The sequence below is a fragment of the Saimiri boliviensis genome, chromosome 11, assembly GCF_048565385.1.
Source record: "Saimiri boliviensis isolate mSaiBol1 chromosome 11, mSaiBol1.pri, whole genome shotgun sequence".
Lineage (NCBI taxonomy): Eukaryota > Metazoa > Chordata > Mammalia > Primates > Cebidae > Saimiri > Saimiri boliviensis.
In genome coordinates this window covers 65,836,438-65,849,482 of record NC_133459.1, presented here as the reverse complement: position 1 = coordinate 65,849,482, position 13,045 = coordinate 65,836,438, and the positions used below count along the sequence as shown (strand labels likewise).

Here is a 13,045-nt window from a genome sequence, read left to right as displayed (position 1 = left end):
AGAGCCCAGGTATTTTCTGTTGCACCACGTTCTTTATATTCACCAGTGCCAGCCTCTGTGGTGTACAGTGGTCAAAGGAAAACAGAATTACTTCCGTTCCTACAGAGCTGAGAGCTCACTTGACTTGGCGAGGGTTAATCCTCATCAGTTTGTGAGCTAGGAAGGCTATCTGAGGCCTGGAGCTGTGTTGCTGGGCAGCAAATCTTTTGATGTCCTCTTGTTTGCAAATCCATCTTCTGCCATCTGCTCGATGAGTTCAGTAATTCATTACCACTCTCCATCAGCCATTGTTTAACAACTTTCCAACTATTAAGGACCAACTTGGTGCCATGCAATTCCCATGTATAATTTCTATTACTCCTTAAGGCAGCCCTAAAAGGTAGGTCCGAGTTTTAGCCCCATTTTCAGATAGGGTAACTGAGGCTCACAATGTTTAGGTAAGTCACACTCTGTGTGTTAGTTTCCTAGGGTTCCTGTAAGAAGTTGCCACAAACTTGGTGGCTTAAAACAAGAATTTATTTCATAATTATGGAGGCCAGAGTTTGAAATCAAGGCGTTGGCAGGGCCACATGCCTCCAAACGCTCTAGGGCGGGATCCTTCCTTGCCTCTTCCGGCTTCTGGTGGCTCCAGGCATTCCTTGACTTGGCTGAGTAACTCCAGTCTCTGTTCCATCTTCACGCGGCCTTCTCCTCCTCTCCAGGTCTCTCTGCTGTGTTTCTCTTATAAGGATATTTGTCACTGGATTTAGGACCCGCCAGGATAATCCAGGGTGATCTCCTCTCGAGAGCCTTCAGTTAATTACATCTACAAAGGCTCTTTTTCCAAGAGTCGCATTCACAAGTTCCTAGAGTTAAGACATTGGTGTATCTTTTTAGGGGCCACCATTTAACCCACTATAGTATGTTATACAGCCAGTAAGTTATACAGCTGACATACGTCCTCATGTCTACTGACTCCAAAGGCTATGCTCTTAATCATTGTTAAGGGGATCGAGGTTGTTGCTAGCCTCACGTCTGTCTCCTCTACCCCTCAAGCCTACCTTTTTAAGGCACCCTCTTCTCTCCTTTTAGTGAACCTCCTCCCCTTCTACCCTGCACACACAAAAAACTCCTTGCACCTTGAGGCTTCCCCCTAGTGCACTTTGTGCAGAGTGTCCACAGGATTTATCCAAATGAAGACACATTTGAGAATGCAAGAGAGAAAATGGGAGTTGATATGGTTTGGCTGTGTCCCCACCCAAATCTCATCTTTAATTGTAGTTCCCATAATGCTGCTGTTCTTGTGATAGTGAGTGAGTTCTCATGAGATCTGATGGTCTTATAAGTGGCTTTTCCCCCTTTTGCTCAGCACTTCTCCTTGCTGCTGCCATGTGAAGAAGGACCTGTTTGCTTCCCCTTCTGCCATGATTGTAAGTTTCCGGAGGCCTCCCCAGCCATGCTGAACTGTGAGTCAATTAAACCTCTTTCTGGCCAGGCACAGTGGCTCACGCCTGTAATAACAACACTGGGAGACCAAGGTGGGTGGATCACTTGAGGCCAGGAGTTCGAGACCAGCCTGGTCAACATGGTGAAACCCTGTCTCTACTAAAATGACAAAAATTAGCCACACATGGTGGTGTACACCTGTAATTCCAGCTACTCAGGAGGCTGAGACATGAGAATCACTTGAACCTAAAGTGGAGGTTGCAGTGAGTCAAGATTGCACCACTGCACTCCAGCTTGGGTGACAGAGTAAGACTGTCTCCAAACAAAAACAAAAATACCTCTTTTATTTATAAATTACCTGGTCTTGGTCATGTCTTTATTAGCAGTGTGAGAATGGACTAATACATGAGTCATTGATTGTCCTGTGACAACAGGTGTAAAGCAGGACAGTGCCAGGCAAACCTGGACGCAGGGAGTCCCTATCATTGCCTCCCACGGCAGCCCTCTCCTGCTGGCTTCCCCAAGACTCCAAAACTTTTCCTGTACAGCTGTAGAAAAACCCCCTTCCATGGTGCATCTCTACCCAACATGTGATCAAGAAACTATGGATCCCACCAGAAACCTAGTAAATCGTTGTTGCATTTATTGTTTAAATATTTGTTAAACTTCTGGCAGCTTGTGTGCCACTAATCACTGGAACACAATCCCTACCCTGAAAGAGTTTACAGACTAGTAGGCAAGTTGGGCGAAAAGATACAAATGCCAAAAGCATGGATAACCCCTACCAGTCATTGAGCAAACATTTCTGGCTGCTGCTTGAAGGAAGAAGTTGGTGTCTTAGAAAAGATTCTTCAGAGAAAAGGGGAAGGGAAATAGCATTCACATAGGGTGTTCCAGAAATTCTATGTGCATTGTTTCATGCTGTTGTCATAATCCTATGAGGAAGGTATGGGTCCACAGTTTGCTATCTGAAATCTTTGCAGCCAGATATGCTTTGGAACTCAAAATTTTCTAGATTTTTGACAAAAAAAAAAAATGTTACAAGTATAATATATTATGTGCTACACCCAGCAGGGTCTGGGGCTGCACTCCAATTATTAAACTAATACTTTAATAATTGTTTAGCAAAACATGTAGATTAACATTAAATAAAATAAACAGACTATAAAAAGCCACATGAAAGAGTTTTATGAACAAAATAATTGAGGTCAATTGGATTCATCACCATATTAGTTAGAATAGAATGTCAATTTCCAGAGCTCTTGGATTTGAAGATCATAGAGTTTTACTATTTGCTCTAATTTGTAGACAAAGAAACTGAGGCTCAGAAAAGAAACTTGCCCAAGACACACAATGAGTAAGTGATGCAGCTGAACTTGGGGCAAGCCTCAAGTTAATTACATCTACAAAGATCCTTTTCTCAAAGAAGGTCACATTCACAGCTCTGCCTGGCTCACCCACACCATCATTCTGTTTCCATTTTTGATTCAGGTAAATTACCTGAGCCCTACTAAGCCCTGAGTAATATCATGACTTTTGAAATAATATTGGCTGTTTCAGTCCCACTTGTCTTTGTAGAAATACTAGCATCAAAGTTTTAAATCAATGTGGCCTAGGACAGCTTTGAATGCAGCCCAATACAAATTCATAAATGTTCCTAAAACATTATTAAATATTTTTTGCAATTTTTTCTTTGGCTCATCAGCTGTCATTGGTGTATTTTTTGTGTGGCCTGCAACAATTCTTCTTCCAATGTGGCCCGAGGAAGCCAAAAGATTGGACACCCCAGCTTTAAATCCTATGAACATGAATAATCTTTTTGTCTAGCCATGTTTGTGACATGCCTTCGTGAGACGTTTGTTAGTGTAAATAATTCTGCGCTTTCAGGCAGCAGGGGTGCAGTTCTTACTTGTGAACTTGGAAGAGACTTCTAATTAAAAAGTTATGTAGATGACAAGACAGGCAGAGTTGCTTAGAAAGCAAAACCAGACAACTCCTCTTTGTTGACCTACTTCAAACACACATGTGATTACTTAACTTTATAAAAAGAAAGTCTCTGAGAGAGAATACTTGTTCCTAATAGCACCTTTAGAAGAAATGGTCTGAGCTGCTATGCCTATGGAGTAGCCATTCTTTTTATTCCTTTACTTTCTTAATAAACTTACTTTCACTTTAAAAAATAAATAAAAATAAAAGAAATGATCTGGCTAACGAAATGGAAAAAAAACTCAATCCAAGAATAGTTTAAAATGTTGGCTTCCTCAATTGATACTGCAGATTCATGCTGTCAGCCCACACCCACCCCTTCGCCTTCAACACTACCACCCCACCGTCACACACATGATATCTATTGTGAGGATAGTGAAGCTTGGTTGAAATTTGTTCTTTCTTTTCTCTTTGCTAAAAGCTGAAGTGCTAGCCAGATGCAGTGGCTCACACCTGTAATCCCAGCATTTTGGGAGGCTGAGGTGGGAGGGTCTCTTGAGCCCAGGAGTTCAAGACCAGCCTGGGCAACATAGTGAGATCCTGTCTCTACAAATAATAATAATAATAATAAATTAGCTGGGCATGATGGCATACACCTATGGTCCCAGCTACTCAGGAGGTTGAGTCCAGAAGGTCAAAGCTGCAGTATGCCATGATCATACCACTGTACCTTAGCCTAGGCAACAGAGTGAGACCCTGTCTCAAAAAATAAAAATAAAAAAAACAGAAAGAAAGAACAGCTGGAGTGCTGAACTCTAGTGCACATTGCTAAACCCCGGTTAGAGTCAGCAGGCCTAGGATTGTCTTGTCTAGTTTAATTAATTAATAACTTATCACCACTTTTTGGGTCCCAGGGGAGATAATTCATTCCAGACCAACTAAGATGGTGATAGTTAAATCTTTCAGGCTGGGCGAGGTGGCTCACGCCTGTAATCCCAGCACTTTGGGAGGTCAAAGTGGATGGATCACCTAAGTTGGGAGTTTGAGACCAGCCTGACCAACATGGAGAAACCTCATCTCTACTAAAAATACAAAAATTAGCCAAGTGTGGTGGCACATGCCTGTAATCCTAGCTACTCAGGAGGCTGAAGCAGAAGAATCATTTGAACTCAGGAGGCGGAGGATGTGGTGAGCTGAGATTGCGCCATTGCACTCCAGCCTGGGCAACGAAAGTGAAACTCCGACTCAAAAAACAGCAACAACAACCTTTCAGCCTGTCTTCACTACTAGGTTTTAATCATTGTATTGTCTCGACACCAAAGATGTCATGCTCAAAATTCCCTTAACAGATTACTTTTGTATTTCCTTCACACTTCAGCAAGGAGGAACAAAATAATAGCTTACCTACAATAATTCCAGAATTTTCCATTCAAATTGCCATTTTATAGATCGAGAAGTTACTATGTGCCATGCTGTGTAATTTATCTTGGGAGAATATAAATGATCAGAATGCAGCTTTCAGGACTGTACTAGACTATGCAAATAATAACAAATACCTATGCAGTGTTTTCACGTGCCTGGCACCGTTCTAAGTGCATGACTTAATTCTCTCATTGTAAGCCACACAACAACTCTGAGGCAGAGTCCTCAGGGTTATCTATCTTATACATGAGGAAGCTGAGACCCAGCGAGGTTAAGGAACTTGTCAAGATCACACAGCTGGCAAGTTAGTGGAGCTAGAATTTTGAGCGACACACTCAGGTCCTAAAGCCCATGTTCTTCCCTGCTATAGTGGGGACACTGCCTCTTTAGGGATGGGCTCTGTGTCTTATTTGTCCCTGTATCCCAGCTCCCAGCTCTGTACCTGGCAGAAATAGATGCTTAATACACAGTGGAGGAGGAAGGAAAAGAGAAAGTAAGAGAAGGAGAGTTGGGAAGGGGAAGAAGAGAGGAGAGATGAGGGCACTAGTTTCAGGGGCTCACACAGTGCTCCCCACGGAAATGACGCCCAGGCCCATTTAGTAGCGACTCCATTTGGCTGAGACAGAATAATTGATTGATATTATCTGTGAAGGTTAATATTTTTTGTGAGCTGTCAGACTTTCTGCTGTAACCCCACAAAGGGAGATACAGGGTTTTGTCTCTCTCTCTCTCTCTCTCTCTCTCTCTCTCTCTCTATGTGTGTGTGTGTGTGTGTGTGTGTGTGTGAGAGAGAGAGAGAGAGAGAGAGAGAGAGAGAGAGAGATGGAGTCTCTCTCTGTAGTCTCTCTCTGTAGCCCAGGCTGGAGTGCAGTGGTGCAGTCTCGGCTCACTGCAACCTCCACCTCCCAGGTCGCGGTTCAAGCAGTTCTCCTACCTCAGCCTCCCGAGTAGCTGGGATTACAGGCATGAGCCACCATGCCCAGCTAAGTTTTGTATTTTTATTTATTTATTTTTTTAGTAGAGACGGGGTTTCACCATGTTGGCCAGTCTGGTCTTGAACCCTTCACCTCGTGATCTGCCCGCCCCGGCCTCCCAAAGTGCTGGGATTACAGGCGTGAGCCACCGTGCTGGGCTAGGGTTTTTCCGTTGACACAAAAGTCATACTCACCAATGGCCAAAGATCAAAGATCAGAGCCAATCAGACTCTGCTCCCAGTTCTTTTTTTCCCTCCTTCCTTTCCTTCCTTCTTTCTCGCTTCCTGCCTTCCTTTCCTCCCTCCCTTCCTTCCTTCCTTTCTTGCTTTCGTTCTCTCTCTTTCTCCTTCCTTTCTTCCTTCCCTCCCTTCCTTTCTCCTTTCTTTCTTTCCTTCCTTCCTTCCTTCCTTCTTTCCTTCCTTCCCTCCCTCCCTCCCTTTCTTGCTTTCTTTCTCTCTCTCTCTCTTTCACTTTCTCCCTCCTTCATTTCTTCCTTCCCTCCCTCCCTCCCTCCCTCCGTCCCTCCTTCTTTTTGACAAAGCTTCATGAATCATTACTCTAATATTAGGAATAAAAGGCTCTACACTGAGTGGGGGCACAACTTGGGGGGCACGGGAGCAGAGCTAGGTGGAGAACAATCATTCCACTGCACCTATTCTCCAACTATACAGTATTTTCTTTCTTTTTTTTTTTTTTAAGTCAGGGTCTCATTCTGTCCCCCGGGCTGCAGTGCAGTGGCATGATCTCCGCTCACTACAAACACTGCCTCCAGGCTCAAGCCATCCTCCCACCTGAGCCCCCTGAGTAGCTAGGACTACAGGCGTGCACCACCACACCCAACTAAGTTTGGTATTTTGTGCAGAGATGGGATTTCACCATATTGGCCAGGCTGGTTTCGAACTCCTAAGTTCAAATCATCCTCTGCCTCAGCCTCCCAAAGTGCTGGGATTACAGGAATGAGCCACCGCACCCGGCCTGCGAATATTTTTAAATATTTAGACCTCAAAATTGTGAAGACTATGCTGATACGATATAAAAACCAAGTTGCGTGGTGTGGAGAAAAGGTAAGGAAGACAACTGGCCCACTTCTTCCTCACGTCTCCAGAACATCTGTCATACCGCATTAACATTACATGTCTATATCTACCTCTCCTGCTGGCCCATGTTCCTGAGATGCAAGGGCCTTATTACTCATCCTAAGTTTAGTGGTTAAACAGGAGGCCTGGGAAGTCAGATTACCTGAGATAACATTAACACTTTTTCCCTTAGTGCGTGACATGAGGCAACTTACTTAACCTCTCTGCGCCTCCATCTTCTTATGCATTAAATAGAACGTAATCGTGTTTTTCATAAGGGGATGTCTCCAGTCACTGAGCAAAAATCTCTGGCATCCCTAAAGGAGGAAGTTGTAGCTGAGAAAGGGCTTACTGAAGGAAGGGGAAAGGAAATGGCATGGACATGGGGTTCCGCATGACTTTTCATGTAATCTTGATTGAGAGGTGTATGTATATTGTTCAGCACAGTGCCTGGCTCATGTTGCACAAGACAAAGACAGCTATGTTTCCTACTACCTGTACGCTCCTTTCTTCGGTAATAACGTCACTAAAAGTTTAGCGAGTGTGTGCCTAGTTTTAGAAAGACAGAACCTGGGCAGCCTACCAAAAGTCTGTCTCTACAAAAAATTTAAAAATTAGCCGGACATGGTGGTATGTGCCTGTGGTCCTAGCTACTCAGGAAGCTGAGGCAGGAGGATTTTGCTCAATCCCAGGAGTTCAAGGTTACAGTGAGCTCTGATCATACCACTTGATTCTAGCCTGAGTTATAGAGTAGGGCCCTTTCTACAGAAAAACAAAGAAAGATGGCCAGGGAGTACTGCAAAGAAATGGTGAGGTACACGTGGCTGTGGCTAGAGGCAGGTGTTTACTTAGAGTGGCCATTGCCGTGGTCAAGGTGAGAGGAATGGTCTACTCTCAGTTGGAGAGGCGTGGTGAGCACGAGGTTGCCTCTGGGACAGTCAGCCAAGTCTACAAATGCCACGGGGAGAGAGGAAAGCAGGCAGAGAGGGACAGGGAGGAGATGGGACACCCAGATTTTCAGCATGGTGACTAAGTCATGGTGACACAATTCACTGAACTGGAGGAGGACCAGTTTGAGAGGCAAGTGATGAGTGTCACTGAGGACATGTTGGGTGGAGGGGCCTAGTGTGTGTCCCATCCAGATGTCTGGCCACGTTCCTTTGTTCATCCTCTGTGGCTTGGCATTTCAGCATCAGTGAGTCCCAAAACAGGATTTTGCAAAGAGCACTCAAATGTTCTGTGCCTGGGAGATCAAAGCAACCCCGCAGAGGTAGCAACTTCCAAACACGCCCAGCCCACAGACGCCCTCAAGCTGCCTCCCTGCCCTTTCTGGTTTGCTTCCCAAGCCTGCAGCTCGGATAGCCTCACCCCACCCAGGATCCCTGCCTGGGTAGAAGACAAAAGGTGTGTATCCACAGCACAGAACGACCTACCGTATCCACCCAGTCAGCAGTGGTTTCTATTTGGTCACAAGTGCAGGGGGGCGGGGGGAGGTGGGGGAGGTGGGGGTGGGTGGGGGGGTTGTTTGTTTTCCTTGCACTGGATAATCGTTTCAGTGAAAATAGCTAATGACTGTGATTGTGCCAAACGTTAATGAGAGTAGTTTCTCTGTCACAATTCTGCCCCCTGCAGGCACTTCCCTGAAATTCTATTTTGGACCAACCCTCTGTGGGCTCTCCTAGGTCTTGCAAAGCTACGCTACAAAAGACCCACCCTGAACTCAGACAAGGCAAGGTCAAACTGCAAGGATGGATAATTGTCTTTCTCAGCAGGGAGTTCTAAGGAGGAGCCTACAGTCTTGGAGACCCCGCCCAGCATGTAACCAATGCTTGCTAATGCCTGTTACTACACTAAATCCTTTGCGTGTGTTATCTCATTTAATCCATAGGACTAAACAACAGGCAAGGCAGATGAGGCTCAGAGAGGGTAAGAAATTTGCTTAACACCACGTAGCTAATAAATGATGGACATGGCATTCTAAATCGAACCTGTCTTACCCTAGTTGCCGGTGCTTAGCCATCAGTCCTGGATTTCACATCCCCGGTGATATGACCACGATCTACCTTACTGTAGTTTAATTCCTGGTCTTCTAGCTCAGTTTGCCCTAGTTAATACTCGCTGTTCTTCAGATGCGGGCTCCCCATTTTATCAAAAGGAATGTGCGTGGTTTCCTGTCATCCACCCAGTGCTAGAAAAGCGGAATTCTTGGCCATGAAGAAACTCAGTAGTGGTGTCTCTGGATCTACGTGCTTCTAGAGCTGATCAGTGGGGTAAACAGTGGTGACCAGACTTGCGGGCCCTGCAAAAGACGCTGCCTGGTGGAGCTGTTCCTGCAGGTGACCACTTAACCAGCACGTGCACGGCTCCGCTAACCTGGCCCATAATGGTCTGAAGAACAGAAAAGCGTCCGTGTGCAGGAGGTGGCTCATGCCTGTGATCCCAGTACTCTGGGAGGCTGAGGCAGGATGATAGCTTCAGCCCAGGAGTTCAAGCCCAGCCTGGGCCACATAGTGAGACTCCCGTGTGTGTTTTATTATTAAATATGTATACATATATATTTTTTTAATTTATCTATGTTCAGTGCACAATTGAACAATTTTTAGTAAATTGACCAAGTTGTACAACCAGGCAGTAAAGTAGTTTTCAATCTTTTTGCATCCTACCACTAAAACATTCACAACAGCTATGTTAGCAAAACCAAAACCCATGACCAACACCTACAACAAACCCCAGCAACCGGATTCTCCTTGAGCTCCAAAATTTGAGTGAGTGGAAACAAGCTACCAATGACTGCAATGGCCTGCGCGGCATCAAGAAGATGGAAGGTAAAGGGACTCGTGACACCACCCGTAAGAACTGAAAGTCCCCAGGAACTCACTGGAACATTCAGTGCGCCACTGGAGAACAGTGGCCAGCTGACATTGGGATGAAAGGTGATCACGTGGAGACCATGGACGATGGAAAGCTCTAGCAGCGGTGGAGTGATCCAGATTTCCAGGCACCGTGAACTCTCAAACAAACCAAACCAAACCATCCTTCTGGACAAAACTCCACCCTGAGGAGGAAAGCCTGGACGTAAAATCCAAACAGAGCAAAATAGGAACAACAAGGCCAAAGAAAAGAGGATTTCTCTCAGGTGGCGGGGCGTGGTGGCTCACGCCTGTAATCTCAGCACTTTGGGAGGCGGAGATGGGTGGATCACTTGAGCTCAGGAGTTCAAGATCAGCCTGGGCAGCATGATGAAACTCCGCCTCTACGAAAAATACTAAAATTTAGCTGGTCATGGTGGCATGCATCAGTGGTCCCTGCTATTTGGGAGGCTGAAGCGGAAGGATTGCTGGAGCACAGGGACCCGAGGTTGCAGTGAGCTGAGATGGTGCCTCTATACTGCAGCCTGGGTAAGAGTGAGACTCCATCTTAAAAACAAAAGAGAAAAAAAGGAAGGAAGGAAAAGAAGGCAGGCAGGAGGGAAGGAAGGAGGGAGGGAGGGAGGGAGGGAGGGAGGGAAGGAAGGAAGAAAAAAAAGTCAGAGTAAAAGGGGAGGAGAGCAAGGAAGAGGAACTATTTCGCAGGGGACAGGAGTTTGTGCAAACCTACCCCAGATGCTGGCAGACAAGCTGGTGGGTCCCCATGCCATTACGCCCTAGACCCAGGGGTTATAAGCCGTTGGGGAATGGCACACATGCTTCTGAGGGAATGGGTAGGAATTTGCCCTAAGGGCAGGATTTGCAGTAAGTCCGTGCTCTTATACAAGGAACAATACATAAACTGGAAGTCTCATCGGCCTTCCTGGAACTGGGGTTAATCAATAGCTAGCATGGTGCGTTAGCATCCAAGATGGCCTTGCTTCAGCCTCTACACTCCAACCCCATATTCTGTCTCTTACAATCCCATGTATCTTCTTCCACTATGGCCGCTGAGCCTTTAGGGAGGGTGCTTGGTATGGTACAGTTTAAACAGCAGTGCCTTGGCAATGGGAAACAGATCAGGGCCAGTAGGATTCCAGATGGAATAGATTCATAGGCTGTTGAATCATCTCTAGTCTTCAGAATACCAAGACTTCTGTTTTCTTGGAAGTAAAACAATGAGAGATACATACAGTTAATGATTTGGGCCAGGCGCAAGGGCTCATGCCTGCAATCCAGGCACTTTGGGAGGCAGTGGGCGGATCACCTGAGGTCAGGAGTCTGAGACCAGCCTGGCTAACATAGTGAAACCCCATCTCCACTAAAAATTCAAAAATTAGCCAGGCATGGTGGCAGGTACCTGAAATCCCAGCTACTGGGGAGGCTGAGGCAGGAGAATGGCTTGAACCCAGGAGGTGGAGGCTGCAGTGAGCCAAGATCATGCCACTGCACTCCAGCCTGGGCAACAGACAGAAATGTAAGGCTGGATGTGATGGCTCACCAAGGTGGGTGGGTCACTTGAAGTTAGGAGTTTGAGATCAACCTGAGCAACATAACAAAACCCCATCTCTGCTAAAGAAACAAAAATTAGCTGGGCATGGTGGTGCACCCCTGTAATCCCAGCTACTTGGGAAGCTGAGGTGGGAGGATCTTTGAGCTCCGGAGGTGGAGATTGCCGGAGGTTGCTGTGAGTCAAGTTTGTGCCACTGCACTCCAGCCTGGACAACAGAGCAAGACCCTGTCTCAAAAAGAAATGTAATGCACACAAGAATTACAATCAAAAGAGAATTTGTAGGCCAGGCATAGTGGCTCACAGCTGTAATCCTAGCACGTTGGGAAGCCAAGAAGGGAGAACTGCTTGAAGCCAGAAGTTTTGATACCAGCCTGGCTAAAAAGCAAGAATGTCTCTACAAAAAATTTAAAATATCACAAAATTAGACAAGCATGGTGGTGCACACCTGTAGCCCCGGCTACTCTGGAGACTGAGGCAAGAGGATCACTTGAGCCTAGGAGTTTTAGGCCACAGTGAGCTATAACTGCACCATTGCACTCCAGCCTGGGCAATTAAGCAAGACTCTGTCTCTAAACAATAAAAATTAAAATTAAATATTTAATTTAAAAAACAAGAGAATCTGTAGCCGGGTGTGGTGGTGTGCACCTGTAATCCCAGCTACTCAGGAGGCTGAGGCAGAAGAATCATTTGAATCTGGGAGGGGGAGGCTGTAGTGAGCAGAGATCACCCCACTGCACTCCAGCCTGGGCAACAGTGAGACTCTGTCTCAGAAAAAGGGAGAGAGAGGGAGAGGGGGAGAGAGAGAGAGAGAGAGAGAGAGAATGAATTTTTATTCCAGAACAACAAAAACAAAACACCCATTCCATTAAGGAGCCAACTAAAAGCATCATGAAGACAATTCACACACACACACGCACACACACACGCACACGCACACCCCTCGACAAATAAATAAACAAATAAATTTAAAAAATAATTGAAACCTTATTCTTTTTAAGAGACTTCTTATAGCTGGAAAATAATTCAGGATTAGTACAATTGTAGCCAAAAAAATTTAAAAACTCAAAACAATGGTCAGGGCTAGAATCTAAATTTTTTCTCTCTCCGGTGTCCCCATTTCCACAAATAATTCACAGTGAGCCAAATTTATTTGCAAAATAAATTTCAGGTCACAATGGCTCACGTCTGTAATCCCAGCACTTTGGGAGGCCAAGGCAGGTGGATCACCAGAGGTCAGGAGTTCAAAACCAGCCTGGCCAACATGGTGAAACACTGTCTCTACTAAAAATACAAAAATTAACTGGATATGGTGGCGGGCACCTGTAATCCCAGCTACTTGGGAGGCTGAGGCAGGAGAATTGCTTGAACCCAGGAGGCAGAGGTTACAGTGGGCCGAGATCGCACCTCTGCACTCCAGCCTGGATGACAGAGCAAATCTCCATCTCTAAAAACAAAATAACAAAATAAATACAAATAAATAAATAAATAAATGTATGTTGGTCTCACTATACTTGGTCTGGTTCCTTACATAACATGTAGCAATCATAGCAATCAGCCATAGAGCTTCCTTTTAAGTTGGCTTTGCTGAAGCTTTTATAAGGACTTTTCGATTTGATTTTTTAGAAGCCTCCCCATCAGAAGCCAAGAGAAGGACTTGCCATTAGACTTTGGCAAATACCTGTAGGAATTACTCTCTTCTCACAGACAAGAGAGAAGGTCCCAGAATATCTTAAGGTTCCTGGGCCTAATAGAAAGCGACATTCTTTTCATATTACAGTCAGAAACCTTGTAAAGAAACCAAGC

The 13,045-nt window shown here is 45.4% G+C and overlaps 1 long non-coding RNA gene across 1 annotated transcript; it reads right to left on the bottom strand.

The window, feature by feature from the left end:
• Positions 1-498: 498 nt before the first annotated feature.
• On the bottom strand, positions 499-10,453 carry LOC141580406 (uncharacterized). The gene is made up of 4 exons (XR_012512612.1): positions 10,421-10,453; positions 4,473-4,570; positions 2,211-2,360; positions 499-720 (listed from the first exon to the last, which is right to left on the bottom strand). It is a non-coding gene; the product is annotated as an uncharacterized LOC141580406 (long non-coding RNA).
• Positions 10,454-13,045: the final 2,592 nt, after the last annotated feature.